This window comes from Urocitellus parryii, unplaced genomic scaffold (assembly GCF_045843805.1).
Source record: "Urocitellus parryii isolate mUroPar1 unplaced genomic scaffold, mUroPar1.hap1 Scaffold_125, whole genome shotgun sequence".
Taxonomy (NCBI): domain Eukaryota; kingdom Metazoa; phylum Chordata; class Mammalia; order Rodentia; family Sciuridae; genus Urocitellus; species Urocitellus parryii.
In genome coordinates, this window is record NW_027551931.1 from 102,885 (window position 1) to 127,215 (window position 24,331).

At 43.4% G+C, this 24,331-nt stretch overlaps 1 pseudogene; it reads left to right on the forward strand.

Moving 5' to 3' along the window:
- Positions 1-11,400: 11,400 nt before the first annotated feature.
- Positions 11,401-12,161, forward strand: LOC144251619 (ribosome biogenesis protein NSA2 homolog pseudogene; annotated as a pseudogene).
- The last annotated feature ends 12,170 nt before the right edge of the window (positions 12,162-24,331 follow it).

The following is a 24,331-nucleotide window of genomic DNA, read 5'->3' on the forward strand; positions in this document are numbered from 1 at the left end:
AAAAGAATGAACTGTCGGGGTTCAAGTCCTAACCTCCCTCCTGGAGCATTGTGGGAATTCAGGGAGACTGCATATGTCTGCCTAGCACACAGCAAGTTCTGAAGGAAGCCCCTCAAACGTGCACCACTCCTGGGCCATCCCTTGCCCTGATCTTGTTTTTGCTCCCTCCACGGAGCCAATGACTGTCTCCAGTCTTGCCCCCAGATCTGGAGCCTGTAATTAAGTTCCAGTGCTGTCTTCATAAAAGGCTTTTCTTTGCCATAAAAGAATTCAAATTGAGAGGCCATTTGTCATGCTCCAGTGGAACAACTATAATTACCTTGGCCTTAGAGACACGTTTCACAAACCACTATAGCGCACTGATAGGAGGCTTGGTCAAGTGACAGAGCACAAAATATTTTTTAATATGTTGAAACAAATCTTTAGCTGCTTCTAGCACCATCCCCCAGACACACACTATTTGTTCTGACTTCATACAACACTCTTCAGTGATTTGCCTCACTCTTGAATAGCCTCACACTCTTTAAAAAAAAAAAACAGGAATGGGTTTTCAAGGCCATTTAGTTGACCTTCATCATTTGGCAAATGAGGAAAAGGAAACATAGAAAGATTAAGGGGCTTCTTCAAGGTCATGAGCAAGTTAAAGGCAGAGGTGGGAGCTTTGTCTTCCAGGCCATGGACACATCAGTCATCCCTGCCAGGCAGCCCCCCTCATTTACATATATTGAAGTCACAAAAACAAAATTATCATATAACAGATTTATTACTTCGGTTCTTGTGAAGCCTGAAAGAAAAATGAAATAGAGAAAAGAAAAAATTAGTGCTATGAAAAATTGCCATTAGGTCAAGGGTGGGACATGATTTGATCTGTCTCTGTCCTTCCATGTAATAAAGTCTAAGAGACACGAGCTGCTGTGAGCACCCAGGACATAAATGAGGTGGTTTTTGAAAATATATGATTTTTGCTAAACATTTTGGAGATATGGGCAAAAAACAAAAGTAGAGGAAGTAGAAAAAGAAGGCCCAAATCCCAAAATAAATAAATAAACATCTATCATTGAACTTAGAAGACAGTAATACATTTTCAGAAAAGCCTAAGGATCTTAAGGACAAGAGAGGTTTAGAATATACATATTGCTTAAAAGCATTGATTAATGTGGATCTAACCTTTAAAAATATATGTTGACCTTTGACTCAGACATTTTATTCATGGGAATCTAGCCTTGGGTAGTAACTGAACACATACACACAGATAAATAATGAACTAGCTGCTCTATGTATAGTAGTAGACCTAAATGTGCAGCAAGTCGAGATCAAATAGTTATTGCAGATATTGCCATGGAAATGATGGTTTGGACCATAGTTCTGTGGTCAAGAGTGAGACTGCCAAGGTTCAAAACCCCGCCCTGCCACTTACTAGCTGTGTGACCACAGGCAAGTTATCTAATCTTTCTTGTCTCAGTTTTTTAATCTAAAAAATGAGAGTAATAATACCATCCAACATACAGCATTGTGAGGACTGGATGGGTTGATAGGCATAAAATGCTTAGTCTGTAAAGAGAAAGTAACAAATACCCTTCATAATAGTCATGTGCAGGAGAAAGTTAAAAGAGAAGACACTTACAGGGAGGGAGGGAGGAAGGAAGAGAGAGAGAGAGAGAGAATTCATTGCATACAAAGAGTACAATGAAAATGTAACTGAAGGATGTACATAAGATAAATTGTGAGATAAAAATAAAATGCTCAGTCTGGTGCCTGAAATCCAATAAAATCAATGCTTTCTATTATTATAGTCTCTCTTTAACCACAGGAAAATATTTATGCCACATTGTCAAGAGCTAAACGAATCAGGTTACAAATCAGCTTACTAAACATGATCCCATTTTTAAGAAAATGGAAATATTTACAAACATAGAAATTACTCAGAAGGCTATAAGCTCAATTATTAAAAGTTGTTATATCCCAAAGTGAAAATATGGCTGAATTTTATTTTTCTTCTATTGCTTTCTGCCTCTTATAATTTTCTGAACATACTGCTCATATAAAAATAAAAAAAGAATAAGAAATAAATTTGCAAAAGTGCTAGGTGTTAGCTTTTTTAAAAAACTCATCCTCTAAATAAATCACACCTTGAAAATAAAGTAGGTGTAAAGAGACCTCAAAAATCTTATACTAACATACACAGCATGTGTGTATTAGTGTAAAAAGTCTGAAGGATGAAGACTAAAGGAAAGAGACAAATGCTTCTATACAAAAGTCCATGCTCAACACCCTTGGCTCTCTACAAATTACTGAGAAATAAGCACTAAGGAGCAATCCTAAGGAGAATGGGAAACTTGGGAGAAAAAAAATAGAGAGAGATGCTTAGAAAATGATCCAAAGTTTACAAAAACAGGTAATAGACTACTCAGATGAAATAATCTCTAAAGAATATGAATATGTTAAATAAAAATAAAGCAGGTTAAAGGGACCCAAGGTGCAAGTTAAAAGTTGAAACCCACCTTGAGAAAACTTTCTGTGCTAAACTAACTAATCCTTGGAAAGCTGGTGTTGCTGTTCTGGTCTTGGGGGGACCACAAGGCATTTGGGGATTCATCCATAGAAAGCTCTGTGTGTGTGAGGCAGCCTGAGGGGACAAGGGGGCAATGAAGAGCATAAGCCATGAAAAATCATCTTACATGATCAAGAGCATGGCTAAAAGAGATAACACCACTCTGGTTTTAACTAACCATGAGTAATACACACTTATCATTGAATACAGGAAAAGTTCAATAATTTAAAAATATGTTGGAGGAAGTTTCCTGCCTCTGAAAAAAATACCATTAAGAGAGTTAAGTGAATTCTTGCAGATTCTGCTCTGTGATGTAGCTAGAATAAAAATTTACAAAAATGGTCTCATACCCATATATGGTTCTGAAATTTGCTTTGTGAATTTGATGGTTCAACATATATATCAACAGCAGGAAGTGGGGAGAGGGGCTACCAGGGATTGAACTCAGAGACACTCAGCCACTGAGCCACATCCCCATCCTTATTTTGTATTTTATTAGAGACAGGGTGTCACTAAATTGCTTAGCACCTCGCTTTTTCTGAAGCTGGCTTTTGAACTCGTGGTCCTCCTGACTCAGCCTCCTGAGCCACAGGGATACAGGTATGTGCTGCCACTGCACCCGGTTTAATTTAATGATATTTGTTAGGCATCTGTCTACGTCAACACACACAGATCTATGTTTGTATTTGCTCATTTGTTTAACTGCAGCTTGGTTTTCCATGAGTATGAGTTTACCAAAACTTAATCTATTTATTTATGTAATAACTTCCAGCTGATAGACATTTAGACTCTTCAACTTTTTGCTACTTTAAGCAATGCTACAATGTTGTTATGTGTAGTCTAGTTTCAAGGAAGTTGAATTCAAATAAGCGAAATGACTGTGTATTTAAAAGCTTTTGTTAAATTTTTTTAAAAAATTGTGTCAGTGTGTGTAAGAATACCTGGGTCCCCACAGACTTGCCAACACTCTCTGCTATTGATGTACATCTTAACTTGTGAAGCCTCTAAGACTAGGTGAGAAGGTTTAGAGATGAGATTAAGTGTGCATTTGCAGGGTCGCAAATGGAGGCCGTACACACTCCTGCGAATGAACTTATAGAAACATATGACCTGGAAGTAAGGGAAGAATACAGGAATCACATGTTTGGGGGCTGTAGCTGGAAGGCAATCCTCTTCCAGGCAATTTGAACTCCAGAAATATATTGATTTAATGGAATCCCCTGAGGAGCAAGTGTAAAGGAATTTGGGGACTGATTAATGAAGAAAAATCAAAGAACTCATGTGCTTCACTTGGGTAGGTGACAACTGGAGTGGAAATATCTGTAAACATCAAGGACTGCCAGCTGCCTTCACCTGGCTCAGTGGAGGATGACTAGGGTAGTGGAAAAACATACGCAGGGGCTTTAGGAAACCAGAGGAGCAGAGGAGGGTGCATGGCTACGGAGAAGGATCTTCCAACTTGGAGATGACATATTCCTTAGAATATTTCTGCTAAAGCTGCACATAATGTGTTGGGGGTGGTGGGATCCTTTGGGAAATAGATGATGGAAGGACTAGGTCTGTCTTTTGTCATCTACTTTCCCAGAAAAGCCAAGTCCCTGCTTTTGATTTACTGATACACACATTTGCAAATGGGTTTCAGTGGGCTTGTTCCAAGGAAGTTGGGTGAAAACAGGTTTTTCAATCAGGCATGGCACAGCCTCACAATGAGATGAGAGCTCAGAATTTGTTGGGTCATTAGCGTAATGGGCCCAGAATGGGTTAGGATCCAAATGAAAGCAAATAACAACAGCAGGAGTGGGGTGTTGTGTCTGTGCACATGCTGCAATATGTCTGCAGCACACATTGTCCCCAACCATCAGAAGCCTTCAAAGTATGCAGCCCATGGCTATGGTCTTACCAGGTCACTGCAGTCACTTGGTGCCTGACCCAAGTTGCAAGATTATCTAGAGATTATCCTCACCACTGCAGAACACTGAGATATGAGGCAGTTGGAGAGCTTCCTTGTTCTTGCTTATCCCCTGTATCAGTTTCCCACGTTCCCCTGGGAAATTAGACATCTGTGTATCATTCTCATTGGAAATGTTTCTTGGGTAAGGGATAAAGGCCTGAGGTGCACGTGACTCTGGATCCAGTATCAGAGATGTTTGTAATTGAGTCCAACTTGCAGAGAATAATTAATGAGACAAATTTCAGAAACTTGGTGGAATTTGCTAGCCCCTCAGCCTGAGTTCAAGGGACAAGGCTATGCAGATATTATCTGAAGATGATGAAGCCACCAAGAGCCTTGGGCTGGAGTTTGTGGTCACTAGAGGGCACTGGGGCCACACAGACCTTCTATCCTGGGTCAGTATTCTGTACACTGAGGCTTGGTGAGATGCTCCCATTCAAGAGGTATTTACTGAATAAACATGGATCCAGGCCTTAGGTGTTGCCATGATAAACAGGCAGGCAGTGTAGGTGTGGAGGGCTTAGGAAGCCCTGCTCAATCTGGCACCTGGCTATCTTTCCCTGGTCACCCCATTTGTCTGCCTCAACCACTTTGGCCTTCCTTTGATCCTTTGCATCAAGATCATTTCAGACTTAGAGGTCTTGTGAAGTCTCTTCCCTCCGGCTGACACATGGGTAGATCCTTTATCAACCAAATGTCAGCTTACATGTCCTGGCTCTTCAGATAGACCTCCCCAGAGACCAGTTTCCTCTTTCTCAGAGACTCTTCAATTTTTTGAAGAGCCCTGTCACTCTCTGTGTTCATCCATTTCTTTGTTCATGTTACCTCCCCATACTGGACAGACCACACTGTGAAACCAAGCATCTCATTTTTCTTTCTCTTGAGCTTATTACCCTTGGTGAGTTTAGAACAAGGTGTCCTTCTTAGATGGATGATTTTGCAATTGCACAATACCTGTCTGTGAAGAAGAGGCTCCCTCTGGAGACACAACCCCAAGCCACCGCACATGGCCCTGTGAGGGAAGACCAGGGCTGAATGTAGTCTTCACTTGTCCCCTTCAGCTGGGCACAAATGAAAAACCAGGAATTGCTGCTGTATTCTATGGCATAGTAGATGCACAATAAAGCATTGGATACATGATAGAAACTCAAAACATGCATTCTATTGAGGGATACCAAAAGGAGGGAGCTGCCACAGAAGAAGAGAATGGGTAAAAAGTGTGGATGGTGGGACTTTTTGGCCTTTGGCCTGGGGCAGCTGGGCTCTTCTCCATGTCTTTGCCAGTTACTTCTGACCTTGAGTAGCCTTGTCCAGGACTCCTTCCAAAGCAGTCCCACAAGAGCAGGATCTAACATCAAAACCTAAGGTTTCCAAAGATAAAGAGGAGAATGAGAGACTTCAGGTACCATAGAATTTTGAGCCCAGTCAAAAAAGTACCCTGTCACCCAGACACTGAATGCAGCAGCCAATGGTAAGGAGGGCCTCTGTGGATAAACTGGCTAAAGGCACATGATGCAGAAATCAAGATGAGCCTGAAGAATGTAACTCTGAGAGCTGAAGGAGTTCAGCCTGCTGGCTACAGCTGTTGGTGGAGGATTGTAGGGGTGGGTTAGACATTCCGGAGCAGCTAAGGATAAATTAGACAAGTACATTGGGGTCAGATAATTAAAGGCTTAAAACTATGTTAAGAGCTTACCTTTGCTCCAGAGTCAAGGGAAAAGGTAAGCAAGGAGAATACAGAATCTAGTTGAAATGTGATAAAGTCACTCCTATTGCAGTGTGAAACTGGATTGGAGGAAGAGACAGTGAAACCAATTGACTGCTCAGTAACCTAGGTGGGTGACACCATGATCTGAGCTCTGATAGGGTCAGTGGAGAGGGAGAAAATGGTATTTGAAAGATACCAAGAAGAGAGAATTCACATTAAGAAGCAGGTGGGGAATGATTTGGGGCATAGGCAGAGGAAGATGAGTGGTTTCTGGCTTCAGAGGGTGAAATGAGCAGAGAGGAGAAACAGGTTGGGCAGATGGCAATGGCTATGGCTTTCCACTCTTGAAAAGAGATGACTCTGGGACAGCCAATTGGGCATATCTAAGAGGCCTGCAGTCCAGAAGAGACACCTGGGCTGGGGTTCTAGGAAGGGAAACCCACATACAGATAGCAGCTGCAGATACCAAAATACAGGTTCTAACAGAGGGTGGATACTCAGAGTGGCACAGGAAGGCCTTTGGCAGAATCCTGCAGGAGCATCAAAATTTGAGGCACGTGGAGAGCAGGGAAATGAGCAGAGACCAGCAAGATAAGAGAGAAACCATGGGATGGGAAAACACGGGGGCAAAGTATGAGTCATAAGGAGGAAGTGGTCAACAACTCAGAATCCGTTCCAGGGAGATAAGCAGGACAGGACCTGTCACTGTGCAACCAGGGGGTTTGGTGATCTTGCAGTATTAGTGTGGATAGAAACCATAGTCAAGTGAGATGAAGGGTGAATGGAAATAGAGAAGATGGAACTTGTGAGTGGGAGGTCTGGCAGTTACATGGAGACAAATGATAGCAATAAAGGGGAACAAAGGGGTGAGGGGGATGAAAGACAGAGGAGCTCCAATTTGGGTATCATCTTTACTGCCTTTGCACTAGACACTGGTGCAGATATGAATGTGAGATCAGAGTGGAACCACGAGGAATCAGGAGATGAATAAGACATAAACTTATTCGTTCATTCCACAAGCACGAGCTGGCTGCCTGCTGAGTGTCAGGTCCCTGGCCACACACATGCCATTATAACATAAGGTCAAAGTGGCACGTGGCAGAGCACAAGTAGCCTGAAGTACGGTTGCAATAGAAAGGAAAGAGATTATTTTACATAGTTACATCTTGATAATTATAATTCCTGAGGAGGTTAGCTCCAAGAGAAGGGGAAATTTGGTTGTACCTCCAGCCATCTTCTCCTCTGCCATATAGAAGAGCCACTCTTGAGGCAGGTATGGTAGGGCACACTTGTCATCCCAGCAATTCAGGAGTCTGAGACAGGAGGATCCCAAGTTCAAAGCCAGAATCAGCAACTTAGCAAGGCCCCCAGCAACTTTGTGAGATTCTATTTCTAAATAAAAATATTAAAAAGGGCTGGGGATGCGGCTCAGTAGTTAAGCACACCTGGGTAAAATTTCTAGTTAAAAAGAGAGAGAGAGAGAGAGGAGAGAGAGAGAGAGAGAGAGAGAGAGAGAGAGAGAGAGAGAGAGAGAGAGAAGAACCAGCTTTTCCTCCTATTATAATAATATCCTCTGAATAGCTTGAGTTCACTGTGGGCATTGGTGTCTCTTCAGATATAGAAGAGCTGTGGCAATCATAGACTAAATTCTCATGAAAGCAACCCACATACCATGTCCCCATCAATGTTGCTACTGACCAGCTAAAAAAAAAAAATTTGCCCATTATTATACTGAGAGTCAGAGAATCCTGGAATACAGAGATAGAAGAAAAGGTGAGGTCCTCCACCAAAAGCAGTAAAGAATTTTTAAGTGCCTGGAATGTTCCAGATCCTGGGGTAGTCCCTTTAGACATATTATATTGTATGGTTATCATTTTCCTGAAGAGTCTTTCTACTCATTCACCCATCTATCCACCCATCCAACCATCCACCTACCCATCATCCACTCACACACCCATCCACCCATCATCCTTCCAGCAAATACATCTATGCTGGGCACAGCATTCCAAATTCAGAGTCGTGACTAAGGCAGAACAGTCCCCCTTTCAAGCTGCCTTAGTCCAGCAACAAAGTCAAACTAACATTAAGCAAGTAACTAGTTTGAAAAGTGTTATACAGAAAGTTCAAGGTGCTAAGGAGGCACCTAAGAAGTCCTGAGGCTAACAAATGTTTTTCTCTCCTAGAGAGGAGGAAAATGAAACTCAAAGACATTAAGTTATCTTTCCCAAGGTCACATGCCCAGTGAATAAGTGAAATTCAAATCCAGATCTGTTTTGCTTCAGAGCCTAATGATTTTTCTCCTCAAAGCCTCAGCCCCATAGAGGAATCAGTGACACAGAAGCCAAAGTGAAAATTTCAGGTCTTTCTTATTTCTGGTTTGCTTCAATGATAAAACATGGTTTAAGCATTGTAAAAAGTAGTACTAGAGAAATCAGAATAATGGTGACATTATTCAATTTTCTTCCATCTTTTAGAAAAGTAAACTCTGACAACTAAAATTCCCTTTTCCTCCCATTCTTGCTTCTTCCCTCCCCCTTTCTCTCCCTACTTTCCTGCCTCCTGTCCTTCCCTGCATGCCTCCCTGCTGATCTGAAAGGGCCCTCTATGTAGGACCAGTATTGCATGTGACTCTTCCCCAGAACTCATTATCAATACATACTCCACCCATGCCTAGGCCTGCTTGTCAACTTGCTACTGGTCTGGCAATGAATGAATGTTGGGATTTCGCACAGCCATTCCTTACAACTGGCACTGGACATGATGACTGGTGTGGTTGCTATAACTGCAGCAGTTCATATCAAGAATGGGCATGTGGGCAGCTGCTCACTTACGGTGGTCAACGCTCTCCAGCTCATTGCTCCTCTGACAGGCTGAAAGCAGCCAGTGGTGGTGGAGTTTGCCCCTCTGAGGGTCACAGGCTCTGTGTCCAAACATGAAGGAAAGAATTCTACTGAGGGCCCAGGCAAGATCAGATCACTGACTCTGGTCAACACACCAAGAGAAGTTTGAGAGGCAGCGATGGGTTTCTTGTCCCTGCTCTACTCTCAGTGTCCTGGATGACTGCTGGCTCCTCCCTCAACCTCAAGCCAGACTGGCCTCAGTTTCCTCATCTTCATGTGGGGAGAATTAGTCCAGATGAGCACATGCTTTTTCTCAAAAATAGTGTTAGGAAGTATTGCTGCTCAGAGAGAGAACTTGGGGACTCTCTCTGCCTGGCCTATTCTGTGTCACTGGAAAGGTGGAAATGATTTGTCTTGGCTTTGGCCAGCCCTTGGGGCTCTGTCCTGCTGGTAAAGGGTTGCTTTCTGGTGGTCTATCCCTGCAGCACCTGGGCACAGGTAAGCCTGCTTAATTCTGGGGCTCAGTGGTTAGCAAGCCGACAGGGCAAATAGTCTTCCCATCTGCCTTTCATAATAACAGTACCATCTTACTATATACCTGACTACTATGTTTGATTTCTGACTGCTCAGAATAGGTCTGCTATATGTCCAGACCCCTACACAGTCCACCTCTAGGTTTATACTCAAAGGACTTAAAATAAGCATACTACAGCGATGCAGCCACATCAATGTTTGTTTACAGCAGTTCAATTCACAATACCTAAACTATGGAACCAACCTAGATGCCCTTCAACAGATGAATGGATAAAGAAAATGAGGTACACACACACACACGGGAGCATTATTCAGTCTTAAAGAAGAATGACATTATGGCATTTTTAGGTAAATGGGTGGAGTTGAAGAATATCATGTTAAGTGAAGCAATTGTAAACAATTGTTTTAAAAGTTTCCTTCCTTCCTTCCATTTCAAATGATATAAAAGCATCAATAGTGAAAACCAAGTCCCCCATCTCTCTTGACACTCAGCCACCCACATCTCCACAGACAGGCACAGTCTCAGCCACTGGCCATTTCTTCTAAAGTGTCACTGTGTATTGCAAACTCTGGGCTAGCCCTCGCTGTTAAAATTAAGAATCTTGGAGAACTTTCCATGCAACCACCTCATTCTTTTCAGTGCCTTCATCATATTCCATGGTGGACATTTAAAAGGCCACCATGAAATACTGTCTGTGGATATCTGGGTGGCTCTGAGTGTCAGGTGAGGTGGGAGACTTGGTGTGCACTATAGATGCTTTCATATCTTTTGAAATGGAAGGGAGGAAGCTTTTAAAAAGGTTGTTTACAATTCCTTTAAACTCTTGCAATTGTGAGACTATCTGTGTTAGATTTCTGAGCTTCCTTTTCAAAAAAGTGATTCTGTTAAGTGACCTGTACAGGGAGACAAAATGATCAATGGTGAAGGTGATTTCAGGTCTAGTGTTTCTTTTCCAGAATATAGTTGAGGATTCAAAACAAAGTAATCAAGTAACCCAATAGTAGGAAAGACTTTACATAAAATAACATTTAAGTGGCTCCTTTCTGAAAGATCATTTCAGGCGGATACCATATAGATCTAGATATTTTAACTTTCATGGTCAGTCTTTTGTTACATTGTATCATTGGATGCAGTGTCTTATTTAATATTAGTAACAAACTTGTAGAACAGGTAATGTTGGTCCCACTGTACAGGTGAGTAAATAAAGAGTGAGGTCTCATAGTTAATAGTAGTAGAGCTGAGTCATCAAATCTACCCATGCCCAGCTTTGAAAAACCATCATTTTTCTGTTCTAAAATCTTGTCTCTCATACTGGTCCCTGCTATATCCTTGGACACTATCACACTGAATTCCAAATCAACACTGTGTGGGGGTTGTATTATCCCACTTCCCAGATATGGAACCTGAGGACCAAAGAGCACAATGTCTTCCCAAAGCTGGTCAACTCATTTTTATCCCATCAGAATAAATCATGGCCACGGGCTGGGGTTGTGGCTTAGCAGTAGAGAGCTTGCCTGGCTCCTGCAAGGCCCTAGGTTCAATCCTCAGCACCACATAAAAATAAATAAATAAAAATAAATAAAGACATTGTGTACAACTAAAAGAAATAAATATTTTTTTAAAAAAGAATAAATCATGGCCAGCTGGTTTAAAGAGAGGCTCAGAAAGGATGCACATGAGAGCTCCTCACCCTGCAGTTTCAAAGCTCTTTGCTCTTCTGCGCTGCAAGGAGCCAGCTCCTGGGTCTTTGGTACCTGGAAATCGAGAGCTGCTTCTGGCCCTGGAGGCTGTGCCCACAGCTCTGTGGCTGTCACCATGCCACAAAATGAATATAGTGAATTACACCATGAATATGGATATCATTTGGATTACCATGAGAAAAAGAGGAAGAAGGAAAGTGGAGAACATTTCAAAGAAGGCAAAAAAAAAGAAAAAAATAAGATTGGTCTGAAGGCCAAACTCTACCACACACAGCACCATGTGGAGAAAATACAAATGAAAAAGATGCAAGAAAAGAGAAATACCAAATAAAAGAATGGCTGAAAAGACTCCCCAGGGAGCAGTACCAGCCTACTTCCTGGACAGAGAGGGACAGACCCAAGCAAAAGTACTTTCCAACATGATTAAACAAAAAAGAAAAGAGAAGGGGGGAAGGAGGGAAAGCCCCCCTTCCCAAAGTTGGTGCCCGGGAAGAAACAGAAGTCTTAAAAGTGACTCAAACAGGAAAGAGAATAAAGAAGGCCTGGAAGAGGAGGGTTGCTCAAGTCTGCTCTGTTGGAGATGGCTTTACAAGAAAACACCTAAACATGACAGATTCATCAGACCAATGGGCTTACATCTCAACAAGGCCCATGGAACACATCCTGAACTGAAAGCCACCTTTTGCCTACCCAATACTTGGGGTGAAAAAGAATCCTTCATCCCTACAATATACAATTTTGGGTATAGTCATCGAGGTGAATGTGAGGGAGTTGGGCCTTGTAAGATAAGGAGGCAAAGTTATTTAGGGAAAATAGACCCAGGTTACCAATAATCCTGAAAAAAATATATGCATAAATGCAGTCTTACTGGTTTGAAAGACTTTTACACTCCTTATAATTATTAAAGACTACAAATCCATCAGAAAAGCCACCATAACTGTGATATTTATGAATACTACCAAACAGCCTTACATATTAAGTCATTAAGAGAACTATTTATTAAACTGTAAAAATAAATAAATAAATACATAGACACATAGATAGATAAATAAATATAAAAGAAGAAGAAGTTATGACCAGTCCTTGGTCACCCAGTGGTCATCTTGAGAAGGCTGGCCTATCACATTTTATTGTGAGAATTACATTTACTATTTAATATTAAAGCTGTTATTGGGTCTCTCTACAAGTTTATTTTCTGTCTTCATTTATAAGCAGACCAATCCTGACCTACTTGAGTAAGACATAACAATAGATGGGGCCCAGTCAGCTGGCTAGCAGACAAGTTGGCTCAGTGATGAGCAACCTCCTGAGACTCAGATTTTGCTTCAGTGTTCTGGGTTTCTTTATCACTTGCTTTAAAAATAGCTTCTTGCAAAAAAATATTTCTAAAGGTCACAAACACATGCAAAAGCAACACTTCAAACACCTCACTAACCACACTACAAAGCAAAGCAAAACAAGAAAACAGTTCCAGAAGCATATCTGTGACACCAGGAGGGAGAAACAAGGACTCTGCGGTTGGAGCAGAGCTCCAGGAGGTCCTGCAAGATGCTAATGCAGAACTCACATTAGGCTCACATTAGCAAACACTGTCACCTCAAGGCCAAGTGCTTGAGCAATGTATGCAGGAAGGAAAGCCTGCCTGTCGTCCTGCAGCAGGGTAGGTGACAGCATCAGAGAGTCTATAATTAAAGGGCTAAGAAAAACAACAAGTGGTCTCAATGATTTCTGCAAGAGAAAGTATTTACATTGCATAACAGAGCAAGAATAGGCCCCTGCCCGTTCCCTGCTGTTATCTTGGCATTGCATGTCTTCATAAGGCTTTAACTGCCATGCCATATACTGGTGGCAGAGTCACATCCTTTCCCTGTTTGCCCAGGAGGACATTTGTCTTCTTAATTTAAGCATGTGAAAGTTCCTGCTTCCACTACCAGAAGCTGAAACCAAATATTAAAACAAACCTTTCTCTAACAGCTCCTATCTGAAGGTGTTTGTGCTGGTAACCTCTGTTTGTCTATGTTCGGCGCCACTGTCATAAGGAGCCGTTGTGTATTTATACACCTACGCCTTTCTAAAAGATCACTTGCTCATTTCCTAATTTGTCCACTTAACAAACATTTACCCGTCACTCTGTTCCTGATCCCAGATTAGGCCCTAGGGACACATAGATGGCAGGGTCTTTCCCCTCCAGCAGTTCCTGCTTCCAGAGGAACAGAGGTGAAGGGGGTCATTGGGGTGGGTCTGTGTAAATGCAAAGGCAGGAGCCAGGCTCCTGGCACCAGTGAGTGGGACACTGATTTGACAAACGTCAGAGAGGAGACAACGGTGGAGCTGGGCAGTGAAGGATGAGTAGTTTCTAGGCTGGATGCTCTGGGAAGGCAGGGAGGGTGGAGGGGAAAGGGCTGGAATGACATTTTCACTTCTGAGCATGGTGAGAAGGAAGGAGACTTTTTGGTCTACTTTTAGCATTAATTTTAATTTTTTTTTGGTACTGGGGATTGAACCCATTGGCACTTAACCACCAAGTCATATCCCCAGATCTTTTTCATATTTTATTTAGAGACAAGGTCTCACTGAGTTGCTTAGGGCCTCACTAGGTTGCTGAGGCTGACTTTGAACTCCTAATCCTCTTGGCTCAGTCTCCCAAGCTGCTGGGGTTACAGGCATGCACCACACTAAGTATTTTTGAAGAAACTGCTTTCTTACAAAAGCAAAATAACCATGTCCACTAGAGTCTGCATCTTAACAAAGGCCACTGTTTCTGGTCTATAGTGCAAAGGAAGTCAATGTGGGTGAGGATAAGGGCATGAGGTATTTATGATTATTGAAAAGCAGCATGAACTGCAATATCCTGAAGAGTACTCTTTTAGTCTGTTTTCTGTTGCTCTAACAGAATGCCAGAGACATGGTGGGTTATAAAGTTTGGTTTTATTTTGGTTTATAGTTCCAGAGGTAGGAAAGTCCAAGAGCATGGTGTGGTATCTGCTTGGCTTCTGGTGGGGGGGCTTATGCTGCTTCAACTTTCAGTCTGCAACGAATAGCACCACACAGAAAGTTGGACCAACTACCAAAAGGATTCCACGTGGGCCTTCTAAGTATAAGCATGATTTTTCCAGGTAATCTGTCATCAGTTCATGGTATCCTGGTGATTTCAGCTCCCATAGCTCCAAATTCTGAAGGATTTAAAGATGTTTCTTCAGAAATGACAGGAGCTGTTAGCTACGTTGCAAAACTTTTCTTTTTATTAGCAGATGGTGGGACTTCCTTTTTATTTCCAATTATGAAAACATGTCTCAACCTGTTATTTTAAGCTATGGTGAGCATTTGACCTCCAGCATAAGGCACATGGAGAAATAAGATTGTTTACTTTAGACTTAGTTTATAAATTAGTGTGTTGATTCAGGGTCTGGATAATCTATTCTGCTGTTCTGTTTGGTTTTTTTTATTTTTTAAATTCATCAATAGTGTGTATTTTAAAATGCCAGGAAATGGTAATAAAAGGGTGGAGGTTTTTTCCTGCTCAGTAATTATGCTCTGATATTAAAGTTAAAATATACAAAATAAAATCCATGGTTATTTAGTATTTTTCTTCATACCACACAGTCACTATAAAAGCTGTTTTTTGTCCTTATCTTTGTCTATCCATATTTCTATTTTCCATATGAATTCAGCCCTTGTCAAATTCTCAAAAGGACTGTTCTTACTGGTCTTCATCTGGGTCTTTATTTTGGCCATTCAGTTGCTTAAGATTAAGGTGAAAACAGATTTCACACTAGAGGAAAACACACCAGCCTGAAAGCTTATAAATCTAATCTCAAATGATTGTATATGCAGAGCAAGTAGGGTTTCTTATAAAAAGAAAGTGTTTGCTAAAGTCGAGTAAAGAATGACCAGGTAGAAAACACTGTGCAGACTTCTCAGATTCCAAATAGGAAAGGGAGGGTCACTACAAAATCAAGCAGAAATGAAAATGCTGGATATGGTGAGCTCTCTTTAAAGATTCACAGCCTGGAACCTCAAAGTCCGAGTAGTATCTTAGGTGCCAATGACCTCTGAACCCATGAGGCATCTCTCACTTTTCTGTTCAAAACTTGTGCAGAATCCATGTCTAACAATCAAACTTTATGTTTTGATTGTTATTCTCTCTGAAGATTCTGATTTTCTTAAACTACTTTCTCTGGACTTTTAAAAGAAGTACAAAGAAAAAGCAAATACCAACCAAACAACAACAACAACAACAATAAAACAGGCAATGGAATGAATAAAAAAATCAGAGCAAATACCTAAATGTGAGATTAACTTCAAACTTTACAAATTCAAGGAAGAAAATTTAAATGTGTCAAGTTGTAGGCAGCATTTAAGGCCATAACTAGTTATTATCCTGCAGTATTTATATGGTGCTCTGGGCACTAGATGCTTCTCAACCACTAATTAGACATTTCTCTGGATGTCCAAATAAGGAAGTGCAGCATCCTTAACCACATTGAACAGGCAAAGAATCAGGAGTTAAGAGTTAAGTTACCCTGCTTTGCCGAAGGCTTCTGTGGAGCCCAGGCTGTGCAAATTTGGTATAAGACACAGAGCCAACTGTGTTTCTGTAGTTGGGATATGATCAGGATAAAAGACCTCAGAATTATGTACTGGAAAGAACTTTACAGATGATTTAAAATTGAGTTGGTGTTCTCATTTTACAGAGAAGGATACAGAAGCTTGGAGGTGTTTTAGAAGCAGATCCTAGGCCTCAGATCACAGACTGAACAGAAGTTGGGAAAAAGGAATCTGATACCTAGAGTCTTTCAGACCAAGCAAACTTCTTGCCCAGCTTTACCTTCAAAATACCAAAGAGGTCAATACTGTTGTAGATTCAGAATTTTTGTTACAAAAGTGAGAAAGCCAGAAACGTCAACACTCTTCAGGGAGCAAAATCAGTCACTGGAGTTGTTCTACAGAAGCCATTCTGGAATACTGGCCTATAGCAGAATCCCTTGGTGTCCAGGGCTTATTAAAATACAAACTTTTGAAAAGCGACTGCAGTCCTTTCCATTCAGGAATTCTGGGGTGAGGCCTGAGATTCTGCATTTCTAATAAGGTTCCTGGTGATACTGATGCTCCTGGTATGGGAAACTGTAGGGAATCCACCTTCCACTTCACATCAAGGCCTTTTCTCCTACACCTTGGAATCATTCCTCTCTCTCCAGGGATTATCTTCAGATGATACTCCTCTTCCTGTGGGCCTGGCTTTCCAGCTTCCTCATCCCTGATTTTGGTCCTCATGTCCCATAGATGGAAATGAGGCCATGCAACAAGGTGATTAAAAGACTTGGTTCTGCTTTCTATCAGTTTCCCTCCCCCCATGTCTTAATATTTACATTGTTGTACCTGTGCTATGGGATAAAATACTATTTGCCCTATAGGCTGAATTTAAGGGTTTAATTGAGGTCACTGACTAGAACATTGGATGCCTGACATAGAATTAAGAACTCTCTGTTATTTATCACTATTTATTCTGTTTGCCCAACAAACATTAATGAACATCTATTTATTATACATTAGGGTATATGGAGATCTATAGGGCATATTGAGGGTAATGGAGAACTCTCAAGGAACTTACTATCTAAATCTTGAGCTACATGGGGGCCTCAGGGTCATCTAGGAATCATACTACATGAACAAGTTCCAAGAAACAGTCCATAACAGGCAAACACGAAACAAAGCAAGGACAACCAAAATCTGTCTTCAAATGAAAACTTATGTGAAAGACCAAAAGGTAAAGTTGGGGTTGTTCTGGTTGAACAGGGAGGGGAAATCAGATGTCCCTCCTCCTGATTCCTACCCTGCTTTGCCGAAGGCTTCTGTGGAGCCCAGGCTGTGGAACTTTGGTATAAGACACAGAGCCAACTGTGTTTCTGTATTTGGGATATGATCAGGATAAAAGACCTCAGAATTATGTACTGGAAAGAACTTTACAGATGATTTAAAATTGAGTTGGTGTTCTCATTTTACAGAGAAGGATACAGAAGCTTGGAGGTGTTTTAGAAGCAGATCCTAGGAACATGGACCACCTTCCTGATTCCTAACCCAAATTTCTTTCTGCTGCATTTCTTCTGCTCTTCATTCCTGCAAACAACACTCCAGGATGGAGTATGGCTCTTCTCCACTCAGTAGTTCCAGAAGCTAAAATATTTCAGGCCAGCCTAGTGGGCAATTCAGGGTGTCTTCCTTCAAAATCCATCTCCTTCTCTGCAACTGAATTAGAGGGTACATCTAATAAAGATGTTGGCACTTCGTTGGTTAGTTTTATGCTCCAAAGTACACCCCTCCTCTGACATGCTGGCATTTTAATAAAGGTCATTCACAGAGGGGAAGAAGCATTGAAAAGAATTTGGGGAGGCTCAGAACCAGAAAAACATCAAAGAAGGCCTGAGTCCATTGGCTGGCATCCATATGTGATGTTGATGGATGTCACAGGAGGGCACAGTTTCTTTCCAATTGACATTGGCTTCCCTGCCAAGGAGAATAGTCTTTGAATTGCAAAGGAGAAAACAGAAGCTACTGTGTGGTAAACTGGAGAGGACCAAAACTTCTAACACTCTAAATGAACTCAAATCTGACACCTGGATGAGCGGCACCTCACGCTTACAGGAAATGTTCAAATGAGATGGTCAACCTGCCATCGAGGCCTTCCAGCTTCCCCATCCATGAGAGGGAGGCCAGAAACAAGGAAAGAAACAAAGTCTCCATTTAATTTAAAGAAAGAAAAGAAAGAAACAAGATTTCTCCAAGATATAAGTAGTTGGACTAGAAATTGATCCCAGAAAGTTTTAGTGGGGTGGGAGAGCGGGTTGTAAAGGGAATTGAGCCTGGTGGTGCCAAGGAGCCAAGTCAGTCTCCCTAGGAACATTTCATACTAGGGCCAGTCACTTCTTAATAGGATAAAGCCACAAAATCGGGAGATCAGAGAAAATGAAGCAGATGAGATGGAGTTAGCAAAGAACTGAGGACGCCATTATAACACACAGGACAGAAATCAGTCCAATCAAGTAGGTGAACAACTTGATGATTGACATTTACAATAGACATGAATTAGTTTTAGGGAAACATTTCTTGGCCTTACCCCAGGAAATATTTAACCAAAAGCAGAGAGTATTCGTACCTAAACTGTCCAGGTACAACAGATCAAATTAAAATTAGCATATTTGCAGGAAGTATGCTCTATCCCTTTTGTAGAATAAAAATTTAGAAGCTCGGACTACCACCTGGATGAAGTCAATAATACATTGGATGGCAAAATGCGTATTTAAAAAGATCTGACAGCCTAACATGAAATTTGATAAAATTCTAATTTAAGAGAGGTAAGTATAATTTTTTGCTGAAAATCTTTTTTATTTAAAAAAAAGCATTGCTAATGTTGAGGAGACACAACCTAGTGAGGTACTTATGATACAGCTGTAGAAATTATAATTGGTGTAACCTCAATAGTACTTGAAGAAGGACAAAGCCACCAAGAAACTCTCATCTTCAGTTATGTCTGCAGAATAACGTGGTGGTCTGCTTTGGATGGACTATTTAGGCAAAGTTCTAGGTACCCCGTTCTAAGATTAAGGAAGGACTGGGATAGGTATGGAAGAGAATAGAGGATTTGAAACCTCATCAGGTTAGACATGGTTGAAGGAACTGAGTTAATAACATCTGGGCAGGCCTGGGCTGAATGTGCCTGGATGTGTTCCAGGCAGTCCAGGCCCAACAGAAACGGTGCACCATAACATCTTCAATGGCTGCTGCAGGAGGCAGGGATCCATCACAGGAGCCTGTCAAGGAAGGCCAGACAGTACTTCCCAAAAGATGCAACCTCTGTCCTCACCCTCTAGGCTGTCCCTGTCTTGGGTAGTGTCAACTTGCCCATATTTGCAGCAACTAATCCTCTTCTGGAAATAAAGGCCTAGGACTTCATCCAGCCAACTGGAAGAGCTTCTTCTATGAGCCACCAAACTGTACTGAAATCCCAATAAAGCCTTTCTAATGAGATGCTGGGATCACAGAGAGCTTTCATCTAGGCAACTCGGGGCATTTTCACACCAATTATTGCTTTTTATCTTCACAATAATCCCACTAGGTGAAGAGGCGGGAGCAGATTTTATTTTGCCCATTTTGTAGGCGGAGGAGCTTGGGGAGACATGGCAAATTCTACTCCATCCTGGGGTCTGGAATTGATAATCTGGTTCTTTCCACATCTCCATTAAAAAGGGTGTGTAGGCCACGTTCCATCTTTCTGTAGGACCCTGTCCTTATTACAAAGCATTTGTAATAAACTGAAAAAGGTAAGAATGAAGAATATAAAGACAGGAGAGAAAGATTATATTTTCCGATATGCATTACATTAAAAAAAAACATTTTGAAGCATCAAGAAACATCAAGTGGTCATGATGTGACCACTGATGGCTCACTTATATTTGATCAGCTGTAGAGTTCTGATATGAAATGAAGGATTCATTAATTTCAGGACAGCAGTTGCCTCCAATTATACCCTAAATTTAAAATAAGAGAATATGAAGCATGAATACCAAAGAAGCAAAAATGTCAACTAAATAATACCCACATCATCTACCCAATGTGCCCTTGACATTTTAACTAGAATCCAAGTCGGGCAGCTCCCACCAGTGCAGGCAGGCATCTTGATGTTTCTTGTTATTTATGTGGTTCAGGGTCTGAAACAATGCCTAGCAAGTGACAGGTGCTCAATAAAAACTTATCATGAAATCTCTATATGCCAGCCTCTGGGTATGGCACCAAAAAAAAAAAAAAACCCACAGGTCTATTTAAGATGTGATCCTTTCTCTACAATGTAGTGGGGGACAGAGACATGGGAGTAGTTTAATGAACACAAAACACAAAAAGTGCAGAGATATTGAAGCCATACCACCTAGGTTTAAATCAACTGTGTCAGACTCTACCTGTGATGCTCTGACAAGTTTCTAATTCTCTCTGTGCCTCAGTGTTCTCAAAGTGGGGCTACAGCACACAGGGATATTGCAAAGGTTGTATGGGTTAATATCGGGGGGGGGGGGTAAAGTACCTGATACAAAGTAAATGCCAATAAGTGCAGGAGAGATTTAAAGGTTCTGTGTGAGTATTTAGAAAAAAGTGAGACCCAAAGGAGGGTCATTTCATGGTAGGGAAGTGAGACTGTCAGGAAAGACTCCAAGTTCAAGTAGCCCTTAATCTTATGATGGCTGTGGCCCGAGGCCTGGGCCACTCCTCGGGGCTCAGAGTCCCCAGCAGAAGGAAAGAGGGGGCTGTGCAGGGACTCAAGGGGCGGGTTGGAGGGTCAGGGTGAGAAGCTAAGGGAAGCAGGGTCAGCAGGGGCACTAGTCCAACAGGCAAGGATGTCCAGTGTGGCCAAGGAAGGCGGGGGGAGCTGCTCAGGGGCCCAGATGAGTGACGGCTTGTGGCTTAGGAGCTTTGCTTTAAGATGAAATCAAGCAAAGCCATGGGTGGGGTCTGATGGGGTCAGGACTATGTGAAACTCTCAAGCAAATCTAAAAGTGTTTCAAGTTTTTCAAAAATTAAAAAGGTAAAAGTGGAGACAACGGTCTGGGGTCAAGGACAATCTGGCTGCACCTCAGCTGGCCGTTCCTTGTCCTCGCCCTCCCACCTTACCCGAGTGCATGTTCACAAAAATGTCAGGGTTTCCTGCATGGGCACTCTCTCCCTACCACTGCCAAGACTTCGGTTTTTTTGGGTTCCTGTGTACACCCCTGCCTGGTCGCCTCCTCTTCCCTTCTCCCCAGGAGGAAGACCTCTTCCTGTCTGCATGCCGTGCCTGGCCACCCCATGAGGCAGCACTGGCCCCTGCCCTGCCTGTGTGACCCCTTGTCCTCAGGGCTCCACGGGGCTCCTTGGCCTGCTGTGCTGTCTGCCACTCCTCATCTCGCCCCAGAAACACCAAGTGTCACCAACACAAGGAAAAACACCAAGAATCTGAGTCAGAGTCGGCTGCTTCCTGCTCTTCTCATTTGTGATGACCTAATGCCCCAGGTGCTGATCCTCGCCAGCCATCCTCTCTCACTGGTTCCTGTTCCCAGTGACTGTCACTCACATCTACAGACCAGCTTCCACCCCACCCCTCTCTGCCATGCCACCCCAGGGAACACTGATGACCTTCAAATTCGATGTCTTCTGAGCCTTCCTCCCTCCTCACCTCCTAGTAACCCTCATCCCTATCAGCCACAAGGCCTGCCCAACCCTGCCTGAGGCCTGGATGACCTGGCTTGGGTGATGGAGCCCTGGAGTTGGCTGCCTGGGGCTGCGTCCTGCTGAGCGTGATCTGTGTGACTGTGGGCCAGTTTCCTGGCCTCTGGTTTGCTTTTCTATAAAATGGGGACAATGCCACCATCTACCTCACTGGAGCCTGGAGGGACTGAGTGAGGTCACGCATGTAAACACCTGGGAACAATGCCTGGCCCAGGAGGAGAGCCTGGCAGGTTAGCTATTACCACCCTGCCCGGCCAGACTCCCCTGGGCACCCACCCGTCCTTCTCTGGGCTCCAGCCTAGTCCTGCCCTAGGACACACCACTCTGTTCTAAGCTGAGCCTCTGCCCTGGGCTTTCCCCCAGGAGGTTGCCAGGAGTGGCTCTTGCTCAGAAAGTCGGACGTCCATCAGCTCCTATGACTGGACCATGCATATGCCCCGGGGAGGTTGAATCCAGGATGCACATAGAACCAGCACCCTATTTCTCTCTCCTTCTTCAGGGGCTGCATCTCTCAGGCCTTGAGGGCAGAAGCAACCCTCATTGGTAGCAAGATGGTCTCAGTGGCTCCCAACATCCCTCCTCTTGGTGCAAATCTAGCAGATAGAAATGACCTACACCCTGGACATTTCAACTTCAAGTCCAGAAATAGAGCCTCCTTGAGGTGCTGCCTGCTGTGCACAATGAGCCAGTGCTAAAACCAAGGTCCCCTGGGGGGGGGGGGATGGTGGAACAGGGACTGGCACCAGCCATGGAGAAGTTCTGATGGCCAGAGGACAGGTTGGGAGGAATGGATGATGGAGAGGAAACCCAACTGCTATCCACTTGCCACTTCCTCCAGGAAGCCTACCTTGACCTCCTCCTCCAGGTATTCCCCTCCCCTCTCTCCTCTCTCTATTTTGTTCTCTGCTTCCAGAAGAGCCTAACCTTCAGGACCTGGGGATTGGTGTCCCTGGCTTCCTCCAGGCTGCTTTAGGGCCTGGCATCAGAGTTGGAGGATGCATATCTCCCATCTTCACCCTCTCCGGGCCTCTAGGACCCCTGCTCTCTCTTCCTTCTGGGCTTCTCTGCATGTTCTTTTTCTGCCTTTCCCACCATCCTTTTCTTCCTCCATCCCCTACACCTAGTGTTTCCACACAAGAGGTCTTGCCCGGCCACTTTAGGCTTCTGGGACAACTCATGGAGGAGTGGTGTCCAAGTCAGAGCCCTCAGCCCTGATCTCTGTCCTGGAGTTTGGACCTCGAGCTCTGTGTGCAAGTCTTGGGTCTCGGTGAATCCTTCCGGCAGGTGTGAGTAGGCACAGGTGTAGCTCATTACCCCTAGGACTGGACTTGGTGTCTTCTCCCCAGACCCTTTCTCTGCTTGTTAGGTAGGAGTTCAGGGACACCAAGATGGCGGGGACAGGGCCTAAGAAAGAAGCCACTGGGGGACAAGACGAAGAGACAAGGAGTCCTGTCCCTGTTTACAATAATTACCATTACCATGACAACTTCTGCCCCCAAGGAGATCACCAGGACAGCTCCCCGCCACTGGAGCACTTATCACCATGACAACTTCCACCCCAGGTTCAAATTTTAAAATGACCAATGTGGGTAAAGTGGACAGTATTCTAATTAGGTTTTCTAAAATAACCAATGGAGAGAAAATTGGAAAATATTTTAATCAGGTATTGTAAGATGACCAGTGGGAGACGATGGGGTAAGGTCTTCAATCCGGTCCACATAGGAGGAGCATGCCTCGTGGTTTAAGATATAAGACCCTAATTTCCAGAGACTGGGTTCTTGAGCCTCCTTCTTGCTTACCCCCTCTGGCCTACCCTATAGAGTGCCACCTTCACCTTCAGTACGTCTGTACTTTATCTGTTCCTTCTGTGTGTCTTGCTCAGTGCTTTGTTCAGTACAACAAGGACCTGGACTTCATCTGGCATCCCAACAGTGACATCCTGACTCTTCCGTCCCTTCGTCTGGTTCTGTGATGGCTCAACCTTTACTTTGAAAGACAACTCACCAGGACCCACAGGGAGATCGGACCCAGATGGGCTTTTGCCTCCCCTTTGCTATCGGCATAGAGACTGTGGCTTCTGCTTTCTTTGTCTCTGTGACAGAGTTGGTAAGGGGCACATGGACAGGGAAGGGAAGACTCCCTCATTGAGGGTCTGCAGAATAGTCTTGCCATGTCTCCCACCTCCCATATGCAGGGACTGGCCTCACCCTGAGCCAGACCAGATTTGTCACCTTGACCTCAGCTACTAGTATTTCCTCTGAGATTCTAGTCATGGCCAGGTGCCAAATCTGTGGTCCAAAACCCACTGGAAAGCCAGGCACAGTGGTACACATCTGTAATCCCAGCAACTCAGGAGGCTGAAACTTAGGATTGTGAGTTCAAGGCCAGCCTCAGCAACTTAGTGAGATCTTGTCTCAAACAAGCCAACCCACTGGACCAAGGAGTCCCCTGTGGAAGGCAGGGTTGGAGGATACAAAGTCCTTCTTTGCTCAGGACATTCTGGATTTTAATGCTCTCACTTGGACAAACCTGGAGAGTGACCACAGGGATCTCCCTGCTGAACACTGCACAGGATGGTCCTGGTGAATAGCCAGTTTGGGGATTTGAGGGATCAGGTGCACCTAGTCCCCTACACCAGGGTCAAGGTGGATTTTTTCACTTAGAACTGAGCACTAACAAAAGTTCTGCTCCTGAGGCCTGTAACAAGTCTTCTGCACCAGAGCCTGTCTGTGGCCATGGTGGCCTTTCCCTTCAACTGCTGAGATATCAAGGCCACTCTTCAGCTTGACTTAGCT